Source organism: Prionailurus bengalensis, chromosome B1 (assembly GCF_016509475.1).
Source record: "Prionailurus bengalensis isolate Pbe53 chromosome B1, Fcat_Pben_1.1_paternal_pri, whole genome shotgun sequence".
Lineage (NCBI taxonomy): Eukaryota > Metazoa > Chordata > Mammalia > Carnivora > Felidae > Prionailurus > Prionailurus bengalensis.
The window spans coordinates 33,459,972-33,477,948 of record NC_057344.1 but is presented as its reverse complement, the minus strand read 5'-3'; positions in this window follow the sequence as shown (position 1 = coordinate 33,477,948).

The following is a 17,977-nucleotide window of genomic DNA, read 5'->3' as shown; positions in this document are numbered from 1 at the left end:
AGAGAATAAGGGAAAATTTTATGAGGAAATTATTGTCCTTGAAGATCTGCTAAGTTGCCTCAGTGTCATCAATGTGATTTAAGAACACCTAAGCCAAACACACCCAGAGAGGATCAATTACCTTCATGTATAGCCCTCTTTGTCTGGGCAAGCATGCACATTCTTTCTCATTTCAAGAAAAGCATCCCCAAATCATGATGATTGTAATAATTCTTATTGAAATTATGCCATCAACATTCTTAGGACAAAAACGGTAGTCATCCTGAAAATTACTAAAGGAGATGGGATTTTATCTACCTCTATAGGTCTTGACATTCCTGACCTGATAAGGCCAAGTTTCCTTATTCATGATCCCTCCCGCAGCCCTTTTCATTGTAAAAGATTCATTCCCAGGAACAATGGAAAGACAGTCTGACAAGAATAATCCCTTATCTCACTCAGGTAGCCTGTCATTTTGGAAAATACTGATATATTCAGAGTCATATAAAAATCATGTCTTAAAACCCCAAAAAACCTTCTTCTCTGATTTAAGCAAGTAAAAAGAAAATAACTCTGTTTCTAAATGCTATGTGACAGCCTAACATAATGGAATGTAAGGTTATTAAGGCCCTCTATGGCTTTCTTCAGAGCTGGGTCACTTTGGGTAATAGCCTCTGGGGACTCAGGGTCTCACAAAAATACATATTCATGATTACAGCATCACTAGGGAAATCTGAATATTGAGAATATAAACATTTAAAAGGCTGACTCCCATGACATTTTTTCCAGCTTTATTGATATATTATTAGCATACAAAATATTGCACATAATTAATATATATAATTCCATGAGTTTGACATAATATATGCACTTATGTTACCATCACCACAATCCAAGTTAAATATATTCATCACCTCCACAAGGTGCCTCATGTCCCTCTGTTTTTTGTTTTGTCTTTTTATTTTTTGTGATCAGAATACTTCACATGAAATCTACTCTCTTAACAAGTTTTTAAGTACACAATACCCAATTGCTAACTATAACCACTGTGTATGGAAACAGCATGGAATGGGGCGCCTGGGTGGCGCAGTCAGTTAAGCATCCGACTTCAGCCAGGTCACGATCTCGCGGTCAGTGAGTTCGAGCCCCGCGTCGGGCTCTGGGCTGATGGCTCAGAGCCTGGAGCCTGTTTCCGATTCTGTGACTCCCTCTCTCTCTGCCCCTCCCCCGTTCATGCTCTGTCTCTCTCTGTCCCAAAAATAAATAAACGTTGAAAAAATAAATAAATAAATAAATAAATAAGAGAAAAAAGAAAAAAAAAGAAAGAAACAGCATGGAAGTTTCTCAAAAAATTAAGAACAGAACTACCATATGATTCAGCAATACTACTCCCGGGTGTATGTCCAAAAGAGTTGAAATTAGGATCTTGAAGAAATATCTGCACTCTCGTGTGCACTGCAACAATATTCACAAAATGGCCAGGACATAAAAGATATTTAAAGGTCTATCCACAGATAAATGGATAAAGAAAATGTGGTACGTACAATGGAATATTGATCAACCTCAAAAAGGAAGGAAGTCCTGCCATTTGTGCCAACACCGGTGAGCCTAGAAGACATAATGCTCAGTTAAATAAGTCAATTTCAGAAGGACAATCATGATTCCTCTTCAATGGGGCATCTAAAATAGTAAAAGGTATATAAGTGGGCAATAGAAAGGTGGTTACCAGGGCTGGGGGGTGGGGAAATGGAGAATTGTTCAATGGGTATAAAGTAACAGCTCTACAACGTGAGTACTTGCAGAGATCTGCTGCACAAAGTAGTCCCGTGACATTTTTCATGATCAAATCTTTAGTGCTGGCTTTGACATATTGATTGACCTCTAGAATGACTCAACATCCAGTTGTTTCCAAGTGTTTTGTTACAGTAACAGACAGGTAATGGCTTTATTTCTAAAACAAGCTTGAAATAAAACTACAACTGATTGGGACCCCTGGAATGTTCAACCGCCTTCATTATATGTAAAGTCTTCGGGTTTTCCAGAGTCATGGTTTTAAATCTTACGCTATTCAGATTTAACTCCTCATCATTTACGCGGATCGGATAGAATTTACCGGGCATTGAAGCATGCATTAATCTTTTTCTAAATTTTTATTTTTTAAAAACTCTGAGACACCCAGCAATCAATAAAAGTAGAATCAATTATCTTTTTATCTCCTTGCATGTTCAGGAAATGAATCAGCAAGGACAGCAGTGAGAAGCTGTTCTGGTTTTTTATGAGTCAACTATGCAAGCAGTAAAATATGTGAGAGTTGTGGGGATTCAAGTTGCCAAATTCTCACTTACAATATACCAGACAAACACAGTCATGGCAATTAGTATTTGTGTAATACCTTATGTCATGATGCATTTTCACATGTATTAACAGATTTAAATCATCGCCAAGCACCTGAGACAGGTATTTCTGTCTTGAAGAATTTAAGGTGCAGAAAGATTAAAAGGCTTCATAAAAGACACACGGAGACCCCAGGTGACTCCTGGTTCCATGCCCAAAGCACTTCCACATTTTAGCGTTTTATGGTAGAATCCATAAACTAATATTGAATCTTGTCTCCTAATGAAATATGGTCTCACAACTGGTTATCATAAATGCAGGCTCCTTGCAAACATTACCTTTCTTGATGGTTTTTAGTTATTAGTCGTACAACTTGGGGGTAATCATATTTGGCCAGATGTAATGAGTTTCCCCAGCAAATTATGAAAAACTGGACTTTGTGAATGTTGTTGGGCATTTTAAAATCATACCCCCTAGGCACTATAGCTAGGATTAATTCTCTGTAATATCAGAGATCACAAATACATGAAACCAATACTCAATTACTCACTCAGATCATCATGGAATTTTTTTAATCCTAAAATTATTTGTTCCTTTCTCTGACCACACTTCAGATTATATTACCCTAATCAAGGAACACAAGTGAATGTGAATCTTGGCTTCAAAAATGTAATTAGGAAGTAATTAGTAAAAGACATAATCTATACGTATCATATGTACAGATACCTTTTGCTACTTCCTTCCAACTGTATGAATATCGAAACTAGATTGATAGAAATAAGTAAGTTATTCAAATAAAGTATATGCAAACATACATATATAATGGATTTATCACACCCACATGTACACAAAAATGAATTCATACCATAACTTCCAATGACAAACTACCAACAACAGAAGGTTCAGTCCTCCCCCTTTCTATACCTGACTCCCTTCTCTGACAGTGAGAAATCTAGCTCACGTTACACTCAGTAGATTTACTTGATCGCCCAGTCATAAAATACACAGGAAGTACTTTACAATTTTTGACTCATAGCATTGCACACCCACAAACAACAAAAAAACCTACTAACTAGAGCTCAGTATTTATTTATAGTTTTTTTTAAATGTTTAATTTCAGTACAATTAACATACAGTGTTAAATTAGATTCACGTATACGATATGGCGATTCAACAATTCTCCACATCACTCGGTGGTAATCAAGAGAAGTGTACTTTTTAATCCCCTTCACCTATTTCTCCCATCCCCCTATCTATCCCCCAAATGGTAACCATTTATTTGTTCTCTATAATTAATTATCTGTTTGTTCTCTATAGTCAACCATTTGATACAGTTCTCTGTTTTTTTGGTTTGTCTCCTTTTTTCCCTTTGTTGGAAAAATTCCACATATAACACAATGAGATATCACCTCACACCTGTCAGAATGACTAAAATTAGCACAAGAAACAACAGGTATTGGTGAGGATGTAAAGGAAAAGGGACCCTCATGCACAGTTGGTGGGAATGCAAACTGGGGAGACCATTGTGGGAAACAGTATGGAGGTTCCTCAAAAATTTAAAAATAGAACTACACTATTATCCAGTAATTCCACTACTGGGTATTTGCCCAAAGAAAACAATAACACTAATTCAAAAGGATACACTCACCCCTATGTTTATTGTAGCACTGTTTACAATATTTACAGCCTTTTATAATCTGAGGGCATCAAGTTAAAATACTGAGTTCAGGGTACCTGGGTGGCACGGTTGGTTAAGCATCCAACTCTTGATCTTGGCTCAGGTCATGATCTCCGGGTTCATGAGTTCAAGTCCCGCCTCGGGCTCTGTGTTATTGGTGTGGAGGCTGCTTGGGATTCTGTCTCTCCTTCTCTCAGCCCCTCTCCAACTTGTGTGCCTGTTCTTTCGCTGTCTCTCAAAATAAGTAAATAAAGTTAAGGCAAAATACTGAGTTCAAACTTAACTTCGATTAAGTAAGCTTCCTCTGCATTCCATGTGACAATGTTATTCATTTCACGCATGGTTATATTCAATTCTTTTCATTCATTTTTAAACTTAAGGTTCTTTTGAGTATGTACAACAGTATTACGTCTCCAAAAAGTCAAACCTATCTAAAGGGCACATTTACGAAATGCCATCCCCTCTTTCCACTTCACTCCCATCCTCATGTCTACATTGTCCGTCTAGGTCTTTCCTTGTAAAATAAACAGACACCTGTAGCATTTTATAATTTCTTTTTTTTTTCTTAATCAGAAGTTAGTATGCTATAAATACTTGTCTGCACTTGTTTCCTGCAATCACTCTATATCCAATCACGGAGATCTCTATCATTCTTTTACGGCAGCTGCGGAGTATCCTATTGTGTAGACATGTTCCAGCCGGTTCAACTACTCGTCTACATATGGCCATTCCTGATGTTCCATTATAAAAATACGGCAATAAATATCCTTATGCAAATGCGTTTTCACGTAGTTGGGGATATAGGTTGAAGTTAAAATAGTAGAACACTAGAATACCAGAAATTGTCTTGCTGGGTCAAAACATAAATGTAATATTTAGGCTTTCTCAAATATTGCCAAATCCCATCCGTGAGGGTTGTGCCAATTTCCGTTCCTTCCAGCAATGTGGGCAAGTGCCTTGTTTCCCACATCCTTATCAACACCCTTAATTCAGTTATTCTTTTATACTGCTGCAAATCAGAAGTCCAAAACTGACGTTCGCTGGGCTAACATCAAGGTATAGAGAAGGCTGTGTTCCTTCTGGAGGCTCCAGGGGAAAATCTTTTCCAGCTTCTTAGATGTCTCCCGAATTCCTTAGATCACGCATGACCCTCTTCCCCCATCTTCAAAGCCAGCAGCATCATACATAGCTCTCTTGTCCTTTTTCTGCCCATGACTCTCTTTCCATATATAAAACTGCATGCAGAAAGATTTCTTCACTTTTAAGGACTCACATGGTTACATTGGACCCACTCAGATAATCCAGGAAAACCTCCCCATCCACAGTCCTCCCTTTTTTTTTTTTAACGTTTATTTTTGAGACGGAGAGAGACAGAGCATGAACGGGGGAGGGGCAGAGAGAGAGGGACACACAGAATATGAAACAGGCTCCAGGCTCTGAGAAGTCAGCACAGAGCCCGACACGGGGCTCGAACTCACGGACCACGAGATCATGACCTGAGCCGAAGTCGGACGCTTAACCGACTGAGCCACCCAGGCGCCCCACACAGTCCTCACTTTTAATCACATCTGCAAAATCCCTTTCATCAAGTAAAGTAGCTCATTCAGATTCCTGGTGATTAGGACATGGGTATCTTCAGTACCACGTACAATTTGTCGTCCAATATGGAATTTTTTCTTTCTGGGATGATTCTGTCTGTGTTTCATCTAAATCCTCTGTCCTCTCCAACTTCTGATGGAATTTCTTAAAGCTTCCATTTACTGCTTTTCATATTCACAGGCTCAAAGGGCCAGGGTATCTTGGCTGCAATATGGAGTTTGTTTTTCTTAGAGGTTATCTGAAGTTCATAATATTCTCTGTCTCCTACTAGCGTAAGGCTGACGTCGTAGTCTCTGTGGTCTATGTGGTCTTGTTTCATGTTTCGGAGGATTATGTATGGAGAGCTTCGGATCCAGTATTCTGCAAAGTTGCAGGTTTTCGCCATTAACGCATGATTTGGGAGATTTCTAAAGCTTCTCTTAAGGCATCGATAGTGTTATTACAAACGTATTTTGAAAATGAGAGTACCACACATTGCCTCTGATCACCAAAGATGTCAGTGGAGAAAAAAGTTCCAGAAGCCTTTTGAAAAAGGAAAGGGATAAGCTCTTGCAGTCAGACAATGAGAACTGTCTAAAGCTCTGCTACAACTCGCTATCGGCTATAAACAAACACCTCCCTGGAAGACAAGGCTTCCTAATTAATTATATTTGTCATTTAACACCTACTCTAGTCAAGCTCGCTTTTATCTAAAACTGCTCTAATCAATACTGCTTTGTTGCTGGCAAGCTTTACCCGCTTATGTTTCCTTGTAAAATAGGAACATAATGCTTTAACATTTCTCCACATCTGTGTTTTTAATGTCTCACTGCCTATGCGTGGCTCTCTTTCTTTACAAACCCTGGTCAGGTTCTCTCGGATCACTTGACAGATGCTTTCTCCTTCCCAGAAAGGTTTTGTTATTTTATCTCTTATACTAAGAAATGGCCAGGGGGCTAAGTTTCATTAACAAAATGAAGAAACCATATAAAAATGTTAAGGGCAGCTTAGACGAGTTGTTTTTCGTTACTTTTTATTAATTGTATCTTTAAAGCAATATGTTAGAATCAAATGACACAAAAGCGTTCACCAGGAAAAACAGGTCTTCATCCAAATTTAAACCCTTAGTTCCCCTGTTCTCTACTCAAAATCGACTCTCATAACTCTTTTCATATTTATTCTCGCAGACAAAATTCATTCTACTACAATGACATGTGCATGCATTCCCTTTTATAATGCACAAACAGGGGCAAATTATACTACCAAATCTTTTTCTCCTTTTTTTCCTTAACTGTGCACCTTGTGATCTTTCCTTATCAACATACAAATCCGTCTCACATTTTCACAGCTGCATGGCATTACTTTATGTGACTAATCCATGACTTATTTAAGTACTCCCCTGTTAAGGGACTTATATAATTAAAATTTTAATCTGAATTTCTAATATTATGCACATTTATTTTGCATATTTATCTATTGCAAGCCGAGTGTTTTCTTTTCAAGAAGCAATAGCAAGAACTTAGGGCATGCAGTCAGAGTGGCTAAAATGAACCAATCAGGAGACTACAGGTGCTGGCGAGGATGTGGAGAACCGGGAACCCTCTCGCACTGTTGCTGGGAATGCAAACTGAGGAAGTCGCTCTGGAACACAGTGTGGAGGTTCCTCAAAAAAATTAAAAATTAAAAATTAAAAATTAAAAATGGGTGTTGGGCATTGAGGAGGGCACCTGTCAGGATGAGCGTTGGGTGTTGTATGGAAACCAATTTGACAATAAATTTCGTTTTAAAAAATAAATAAATAAAATAAACTTAAAAAAAAAAAGAACTTAGGGCATAAAATGGTATCTGGTTAGCAAATAAATAGTAAAAACATGGGGGCAGTTTCCCACATGCACAGAGGTTAGAAGTTAGTGCCCCCACCTTTACAACAAGAGAAGTTGGGCAAACTGAAATCATTGAACCCATCAGAGACTTGAGATCATAGAGTAAGTTATTACTGCAAAACCAGACACAAGCAAACAGAGACCCATAGCAGAGATCAGTTTCTCCTAAGCTGATGTCACTGGAGCCATAAACTGGCAGGAAGCCCTAACTGGTAATTTTGACAAATTGCTGGTGGCTGAATGAGGATTAGCATGAAAGCTAGAAACTCCTGGGGGCTGCAGTCTTTGGTAACCTCTACCCTTTCATGGTTTTCGCCTCTGATGAAACTTAGGTTACTCTCCCAGCAAAGAGCCAAGAAAAATCCCCCCTTGTTTCTGAAAAGGGAAGGGGAAAAAAACATTTTGAAGTACATCAAGATAATTCTCCATAAGGAAGGCCTATTCTCCAGTTTATCCAACCTAGGACATTGACTGACCCCATTCCAGCCACCCCTAGCCTTCTTGTCTTCCATAAGGCTGGAAGGGCATGGGGAGGCTAAGAAAGGTCAGGGTCTGGGGGATATAGACCCACTAGAAAACTGAGATTTTGGAAGTTTGGAATCTAGTAAGATTATGGAATGCTTCCCTCCCCGTATACCTTACCACCACATTAACAGGACCCTAACATAATAACAGTTAACAACAGCTGGAAAAGCGACAAGGCACAGACTCTGTCCTTCAGGGGGTACCTGGATGGCTCAGTCAGTTAAGTGTCTGGCTTCAACTCAGTCCATGATCTCATGGTTCATGATTTCAAGCCCTACATCCGGCTCTGTGCTGACAGTGCAGGTCCTGCTTGGGATTCTGTCTTCCTCTCTCTCTCCCCGTCCTTGGCTCATGCTCACTCTCTCTCAGAATAAATAAATAAAGCTAAGAAAAAAGGCAAATAGTGGTGAACAAAAATGACTGAAAATTCAAAATTAAAAAATTACTTTAAAAAAAACATCAGGAAAAGTCCTTCAGGATACCCTGAGACAACAGGGGAAACAAAGAAAAACGACTTCAGAGGAACCTGACGTTTCAGGCACCTGTAGCTACCGCAAACTTTCAACACAACCCGAGTCCTGTGCAGATTGATGTAAAACCTCTGACTAAAGGACTATTTATCTCAGTTTCTGTTACCCAAAGTCTGGCTCCCAAGAAAAATATATAAGACCTGTTAAAGAAATCGAATCAACGATTAATAACCTTTCCAAAAAAAACCAAACAAAAACAGCGTTGGCTGAGATGGTTTCACTAGAGAATCCTACCAAACATATAACACATCAATTCTCCATAACATGTTTCATGAAGTAGAAACGGTGGGACTAATTCCTGACTTAGGCCGTGATGCCAGCATTATTCCACCACCAAAACGAGGCCAATACAGTAAGAAAAGGGAAAGTACAGACCAATATCTCTCATGCACATGGAGGCAAACGTTGTCAATAAAGTATCAGAAGATGGATATGATCGTGGGACAGCCTGCAGGTTTCAGCGGCGTGAAAGCAAGCCAGCGATCTCCAAAGTCAGTTTACTTGTTTGTTCATTCGTTTGTTTAAATCCCACTTCGCGGTGAGTAATAATCGCTAGAGGGCCTGTTAAAAAGGAAGAGTCTAAGATCACTTCCAGACGTGGAGTCAGTAGTTATGCAGTGGAGCCCAGGAATCTGTATCCATAAGGCTCCCAAACGATTCCGGCACAAACGGCCACGGACCGTGCGGGGAGCACACGTAGACCTCGGGGTTGCAATCTGGGAGTGCTCTGGTGGAGGAGAAAGATGTAAAGCATGTGTACAAGGAGGAAATCAAAGTATTATCCTCACAAGAGTCCCCTTGGTAGGCGACAGAGTTTTATTAAAAATTATCTCCCTAGGAAGCACAGGACAGGATCCAGAGGGCTTGGAAAAAGAATGAAATGAAGCCATAAAGAAATGGATCAATTGATATGCCAGAGAAATAAACAAGACAGGAAGGTAGTGCGTAGGGGAGAGGCACCGCGACTTTTCAAGACACGAGCGCTTACGAGAGAAGACGACCAGGGAAAAATTCTGAACAGCGATAGAGAGACTTTTAAGACCTGAGTTGTTAGTAGATTCTCATTTGTTTGTGTGGCTGCTAGTATGAAAATGCCCTCGCTCTGGAACCTCTCTAAAACCTGACTTGTCTACAGGAGATATAAGAGTAATTAAAGAATGAGTAGCTGAAGGGAAGCATGAGCTCTTTTCGTGAGTTTCTCCACGAAGCATCATGGTGTCGGATAAGTTCACACCATGGTTTGAGTTGGGAGACAGCGGTCTACAAGACAAAGATGTAAATAAAGAGGCAGCTAGGGGAACTGATCCTGGTGTCGTGGAAGGACAGCTTTTCTTTTCCCACACTATTAGAAACCTGATAACTCAAATACCTATTTATTCATCCATTCAACAAATACGGACGATAAGACGATGGTAGCCTGTGTGTAACGAATTACAAAAGGGAGAGAAAAACAGCCACAGTCCTTGTCCTCATGAATCTTGCAGTGTAGTAGGAAGATAAAAGTAAATTGAACAGTCCCACAAATCCAATTACAACTTTTTGGGGTCGTAGGGAGATGGGTCACATACCCCTATAAGAGTCATTAAGAAGGGAAGAAGAGGGGTGCCTGGGTGGCTTATTCGGTTAAGCGTCCGACTTCAACTCAGGTCACGATCTCGCGGTCCATGAGTTCGAGCCCCGCGTCGGGCTCTGGGCTGATGGCTCAGAGCCTGGAGCCTGCTTCCGATTCTGTGTCTCCCTCTCTCTCTTCCCCTCCCCTGTTTGTGCTCTGTCTCTCTCTGTCTCAAAAATAAATAAACGTTAGAAAAAAAAATTTAAAAAAAAAAAGGAAGGGAAGAAGATCTCATGTGGGTGATGGGATCAATTTTCCAGATAATTAAAGTGAGTGTTGAAGGGTGAGTAAGAGTTAAGTGGGGTTAATATCATGGACAGGAGTAACGGAAAAGCTTCAGGCACGCCATATTACCTTGATTCTAAGACAGTACGAATGAAAAGACACATCGATTTAACAATAGCTTTGTGGGGGAATAAAGAATCATGACCACCTACATGGACGCATTTCATATAGGTGTGACTTCACTTCTGAGAGGCTGAAAGGTTAACATCCTGAGGCAACAGGATTCTTTACATTCCAAGCCCAGCACAGTGCCTACCACAAGCAGATACTCAACGAACATTTATAAAATAAATGAGTATCTGCCCCTCTTCTGTCTCTTTCATCCTTCTTTTCTTGCAGGTGTTGACATCCCATTTTGCTTGTCAGACACACTGAGTTTTAAAGATATATGTGTTCCTTCTTCTTAGAGCATTTTTGTTTTGAAAGATGCTATGGGAAAAGCCATAGGGCATACTTAAATGGATACGTAACGATGGAATTTTAGGCATTTCTCTCTACTGGAACTGCTTTGAGATGAGGGTCTTCCCACAGATCTTGGAATCAGAATATGTAAAACACAACTTGTGCGATGAATGCTAACTGGAGTTTTTTTTTTTTTAATGTTTATTTATGTTTGAGAGACAGAGAATGCAGTGGGGCAGGGGTGGAGAGAGAAGGGGACAGAGGATCCGAAGTGGTCTCCTCTGACAGATGAAAGCCCGATGCAGAGCTTGAACGCACCAATTGTCAGATCACGACCTGAGCCAAAGTCAGTCACCTAACCGACTGAGCCACCCAGGCACCCCACATGGAAATTCTTTTTTAAAAATCATCTACTGAACACAGGGGCGCCTGGGTGGCTCAGTCATTTGAGCGTCCGACTTCGGTTCAGGTCATGAGTTCGAGCCCTGTGTCGGGCTCTGTGCTGACAGCTCAGAGCCTGGAGCCTGCTTTGGCTTCTGTGTCTCCCTCTCTCTCTGCTCCTCCCCCACTCGTGCTCTCTCTCTCTCTCTCTCTCTCTCTCTCTCTCTCAAAATAAATAAACCTTAAAAAAATCATTTACTGGACACAGTAATCTTTCATTTTTTTTCATCAGGTCACTGTCCAATGCCGATAGACAAAGTACTACTCTGTTCTACACAGTCTTTCAAGGATTTCTCTCCATCTTTTATGTCTCTTCCCTCTCATAGGTTCTTACAGTCCACTCTACTCAGGAATAGAATGTAGAGACTTTATAATGGAGATGTTGGAAGGTCAGGCAAGAGAAAAATGTCAGTTCTGCTCACGTTTCGTAAGCCAGAACTTGGTTTCATGGTCACATCTAATTGCACATTTATACCAGGGCTGTGTTGGGAACCAAAGCCTAATTTCTGTCCATAAACAAACCAGAGCTAACTAGCCCATGTGAGAATGGATTCTGCAACAGGGATTGTAAGCACAGACTCTAAGGCAGCTGCCATGCTCCCCACCTCCTGGGTGTTCCCCCCCCCCCCTTTGTGGAATCCTCTCTCTTTGACTAGAGGCAAGATTTAATCTGATCAGTAAAATGTGGCAAAGGTGATAGAATGTTACTTCATTGACTAGGTTACATTATATAAAACTCTGCCTTAAAATCCAGTCTTTCTCGATTTCTGGCTTTGTTATGAGAGGGCCAATGGGGAAGACCAAGAGGCAAGGTACTGAGGTGGTTCCAGAGGCTGAGAGAAAGTCTGCAAGAAACTAAGCCCCTAACTCTAGCAGCTACAAGGGAATAAATTTCATCAACAACATGAATGAGCTTAAAAGCAGATCCTTCCCCCAATTGAGCCTTCAGATAAAAACACAGTCCAGCCTGGTGAGACCCTGAACAGAGGACCCAGCTAAGTTGAGCCTGGATTCCTAAACCACAGAGCCTGGGAGATCATAAATGTGTGTTGTTTGAAGCAGCTAAGTTTGTGGTAGTTTGTTATGCACTAATAGAAAATAAATATAAGAACCTCATTTGCTCCTCCGTCTCATATGCTACCATATTAAGATTGGTAATCCTAGGGGTGCCTGGGTGGCGCAGTCGGTTAAGTGTCCGACTTCAGCCAGGTCACGATCTTGCGGTCTGTGAGTTCGAGCCCCGCGTCAGGCTCTGGGCTGATGGTTCGGAGCCTGGAGCCTGTTTCCGATCCTGTGTCTCCCTCTCTCTCTGCCCCTCCCCCGTTCAGGCTCTGTCTCTCTCTGTCCCAAAAATAAATTAAAAACGTTGAAAAAAAATTAAAAAAAAAAAGATTGGTAATCCTAATCTTTAAAACTTGACAAGATGGATTTGACAATGGACAGACTAAGTGTCAAGTCCTATTTCGAAATCCTCCAGCAAGGGGCCTCCTGGGATCTGCTATGTTACCCATCCTCTGACACTGATAATGTTTTCTTTCTGCCAGATTTACGAGCTAAACGCTTAGCTTTCTTCTTTGTACAGTTAATGAAACATTGCCCCCCCCCCCCGCCCCGTTAACTTCATGCCTGACCAGGTCTTAAACTGTAAACACCATTCCAGACTTCACACACACGGATCACGAAGAAAGAAGAAGGTAAATGCACAGGAATAAGCACAATAATTCTGATTCAAATTCCTAAGGAGCAGGACCGCCTGGAACCGTGTGGTTGCCAACCCCATCCACCCTAGACTACCAGGATAAGGAGCACTTGGATCCTTTCCCTTCTTCACGGCCAGAATATCAGGTCCTTGGAGAGTACAGAAATGCTCAGAAGCAGCCTGAAGTAGTGATTTGAACTGCTGGACCCTTCGGTCACCCGGAACAACTGACAGATGGAAAAGGCTACGGAGCCAGGTGGTGAGGCTGAGATGTAATCTAGCTGCCCGCCCATCAGCCCATCCTTCTGTTGCTCTGGGATGTCCCACAGGAACCCAGGCAGCAGCGGGGAATTGAAAGAATGGGAAACACCTTAGCCATAGCTTCTAAGGCAGCTCAAAGGCACAGCCAGTTTTGGGAAATATGAGCCAACCGCCGCCCCTTCCTTTGCAAAAACAAGATCAGGCACTCTCCCACAATAAGGAGAGGGAGCCACCCTGGACCGTGGAGGGGGAGCTGGCCATATGTTCGCTGCATCCTATAGGCAGGATTAAGTACACTCCCCACAGAGACCCATGAAATCTCCATCCCGACCAAATGAAAGGTACCGAAATACCTATAATGTGCCTCTTTGCTCAGAAAGCAAAGAATTTGGGGAGCTAGTCAACTCTGTCTCATCCACCACTATCAATATGCTTCCCACACTTAATTTTTCTCTTCTTTTGCTGCTTCTCAACGACCAAAACATGAAACCAATCTTGAATTTTTTTTTTTTCTATAGTTGATGCCTTACCCTTTCATTTTCCCCTCTGGCCACATCTTCAACTTTGCAAAAAGGAGAAATTCACATACGTATGCCTCTGCCATTTGAAAGTATATACTCCTGGAATGGAGGTGCAGATGAAAAAAGGGGAAACACATATTAAAAGTTTGACTTGAGGAAACGATCTGTCAATGCAGATAAACTGGATATAAAGAACCAAAAAAAAAAAAAATAGTTCCTGGAAAAAAAAAATCACCCTCGTCTGCACACGAATCAGCAGTGTTTATTGAGCACCCACTCTATTCAAGACACTAAGCTCAAAGTTAAAGAAAACATAGATGTGTTAAAATTGCCAACTTTTCTCCCTAAAAGTTTCTCCTTTGTTTTGAGAGCTAAGAAAAAAAAAAGATTGGAATGACACCATAGTATATATCGTAGAGTGGGTTGTCACTTATAAATTGGTAATCTTGACTGACCCTCAGATAAAGTTTGCCTTTTGCCAAGGTAAATCTTTGTCTCGTTAAAACCAACAGGAAAAAGTGTGTCTCAGCTTGTGATCCGGTGAAGGTCACCCAGCATATAAGGCTTTGAGCTGAATCTTAGACACAGTTCTTCCAGCCCCACATCCAATGCCCTTCTCACTTTACGCATCTGTCTCTAAACGAAACAAGCTCTACGTGTCAAGGATGTCTGTGAATGGGAGGAACGACCTAGAATCCCATGAACAAGTTTGTCAGAAGGATGCGGAACGTGAGCCCAGTCCTGCCACTTCAGCAGACAGGGAAACATGGAGAGGAAGCTCTGGGCTGGGACTGAGAGCAAAGGCTTACAAGCCTGAATGACAATTAACATAAGAAGGGCCCTGCGAGTATTTACAAGTCACTGACTGTCTCCCTCACTTCTCACGTGCAATAACTCGTCACGCGTATAAAATTAGAAAATATCTTCTGCAATATAGGAATACTTTTTCTCCTTTGGGGTGTGGTGGCAGTGAGGCAGCGACCCCTGTGTCTGTAGGGGAGGCAGTGGTTCTATATGTGAGCTTTGACCTAACTCAAATGACTTTTATGCTCATTCAAGGAACTATCTCCTCTAAAGCACTCATCAAGTAGGTGCTCAATAAATACTGCGTTTGGATCCTCCAAGGCATCCTGTATTTCCCTTCAACAATTGTCAAACAACCCAACCTAGAGCCATCAAAACAAGAAAGATTGAGGGGCGCCTGGGTGGCGCAGTCGGTTAAGCGTCCGACTTCAGCCAGGTCACAATCTCGCGGTCCGGGAGTTCGAGCCCCGCGTCAGGCTCTGGGCTGATGGCTCAGAGCCTGAAGCCTGTTTCCGATTCTGTGTCTCCCTCTCTCTCTGCCCCTCCCCCGTTCATGCTCTGTCTCTCTCTGTCCCAAAAATAAAGAAAAAACGTTGAAAAAAATTTAAAAAAAAAACAAAAAACAAGAAAGATTGAGAACACGCCCTCAGGCCTGGTTCCAGTAGGCTAGCAGTTCTAACAACAGCACAGAAAGCTGGAAACTCCCAGCTGCTGTAGATCAGTTGCTTTGAAGCCAAAACAGATTCTAAGCAAGCCGAATTTTACAGACCTAATTAGAAAGCATAGCTTTATGGCCCCAAGGAGTGGATGATTCACATACATTGTGTGTGTGTGTGTTTCACAGCAGTCATAAAAATTAATTGAAAATCTTTCTTCAGCATCCAAAGCAGTGTTTTGCTCTTTATTTCACCTAAACATTTAGTATTGGCTGTAAAGAGTTGGGTTCTAAATATTTTATTTTGTATTTGAACACTTTTAATTCACAAGTGATTCAGTGTTCCAGTTTTGTTTTGCTTTGGTTTCTGTTGTTGTTGTTGTTTCTTTTTTGGATATATGAGCAAATGCAGTCCTTGACTTTCACAGATGTTCTCTATTTTTTATGATTTCTACTCCAGAGTCAGCAAAAATCTTCAATAGTTAAGCAATGAGGTAGAAAATGTTGGGGTTCGGAGCCGGAGCTCAAGAAAGAATTCTTGAGTTGTCTTTGGTGCAAAAAGATGGTTTCATTAAAGCATGGGGACATGACCTGTGGGCAGAAATTGGTGCACTGGGGTCGTGGCCAGTGACCGATTATATACTTTCAAGTTGGGAGGGAGTTAGGGATAGTTCAAGCCTCCGAGGTATTTGGGAAAGAACGTTTCCAGGACCTTGAGCCCTAGCTGCTATTGGGAAAAGGTCATTTATTACTGGTTAGTAAAAAGTCAGCCATGAGCCCCTTCAGATGTATATCAGCAGGCCATGAGCTTGGAGTACAATTGCCAACATATATCTTGGTGGGGGCGGGGGGGAGGGGAGGTGAAGAGATAAAAATTCAAAAGGAATTTTTATATGTTAAAGTAGACTTATGGGATCCTGAGGGTTTGGGATCATGTTAAGCTGAGACTGCCTTTTGCCCTGAGCAAAGTGTCACCATTGAGGCAGCTGAGCTCCCAGAGGAAGGTCACTCTGCCTGTCTCAAGGACTTGTCAACGGACTGTAGGCAGTACGGAAATTTAATTCTTCCTTTGCCTCTGTTTCCCACACCAAGGAACACTGTTGAGACCACTGAGGCTAGATATTAGAAAGCCTCTTAGCATTTGCTACATTGTGAATATTCTCAAAATTGAGTCAAATATCAAGTGAACAGCAAAAAGAAAGTATAAAGAGGGGACGGGACATCCATACAATAAGCATGCTGTCTTAACTAAAATTAAAAATTCTTAATTTGCATTTAAAATGATGAATTGGGGGCACCTGGGTGGCTCAGTCGGTTAAGCGTCCGACTTCAGCTCAGGTCACGATCTCACGGTCCGTGAGTTCGAGCCCCGCGTCGGGCTCTGGCCTGATGGCTCAGAGCCTGGAGCCTGCTTCCGAATTCTGTGTCTCCCTCTCTCTCTGCCCCTCCCCCATTCATGCTCTGTCTCTCTCTCTCTGTCTCAAAAATAAATAAACGTTAAAAAAAAAATTTTAAATGATGAATTGTTCAAACTTCATAATTTATCAACTGAAGACTCACAATGGTATAACATCAACTTTCTTTATGTGTTCCGCATTATCACCTTGTATTGAAAGGAAAATAATTTTCTTAAAAAAGGATATTTTTAGAGGGGTGCCTGGGTGGTGCAGTCAGTTGGGCGTTCGACTTCAGCTCAGGTCATGATCTCGCAGTTCATGGGTTCGAGCCCTGCATTGGGCTCTGTGCTGACAGTCCAGAGCCTGGAGCCCACTTTGGATTCTGTGTCTCCCTCCGTCTCTGCCCCTTCCCTGCTTGCACTCTGCCTCTCTCTCAAAGATAAATAAACATTAAAAAAATTTTTTAAGTATATTTTTAGAGGTATAGATTAATTAAGATAATCTTTGAAACGGTATTTGCTCAGATAAAGCATGTAACTGATACAGAAAGTGGGGGCTGGGCTAGGAAGTATAATGCCTGTGATGCCTGTTCTATGCCTCATGATTTATATACATTATTTCAATGCATTTCCCAACAAACCTGGGAAGTGGTTCGTTTCAACTCCATATTGGTTCCAGTTTCCGTATAATCTTACCGTGGTCCATAAAAAAGTGATTTCTCCCAAACCCACATCAAACAAAGAACAGGATGAAGATTCCAGCCCAAGCATTTCTGATGATAAAGCCTGCCCATCTGCCCCTGTTGCCTGCTGCCTCCTAAGAACAAAGGAAAGTCGCAAGCATTCCTGGGAAGGGCCTATGCTCTGTTCTCCATCCCCTCTAACCTAGTGTTTTCCTGTCCTTGACTTTGGGCTAGGATAAGACCTCATCCCCAAACAACTGCTTTGCCACTATTGAGTTACCTCCATCATTACTTACGAGGTTAAAAAAAAAAAAATTCCCCACCTCATGATGAGCTTCTGAATAGAATTCAGGATAGTAGAAAAAGGATTTATGCATGTATGTAAGAACACGTAAAATGGTAGGTGCATAAAAATAGAATCACAGGGAAGAAGCAGGAAGATGGTGGAGTGGGTGGAATAGGACGATCCTGAGTTCGTGTCATACCAGGGACACATCGAGATTATAACTGTATCTACACAGCCATCTCGGAAGATGCCCTGAGGCCTGGCAGAACAGATGTTCCATAGCTGGTCAGAAACAGAAGACCACATTGAAAAGGGAAGGAGAGGTGAAGACACAGTGGGGAGCCAAATCCCTGGCACAACTAACCACAAACAGGAGGGAGACCACAAGCACAGTGAAACGAGAACATATGCCACACCAGGCACTC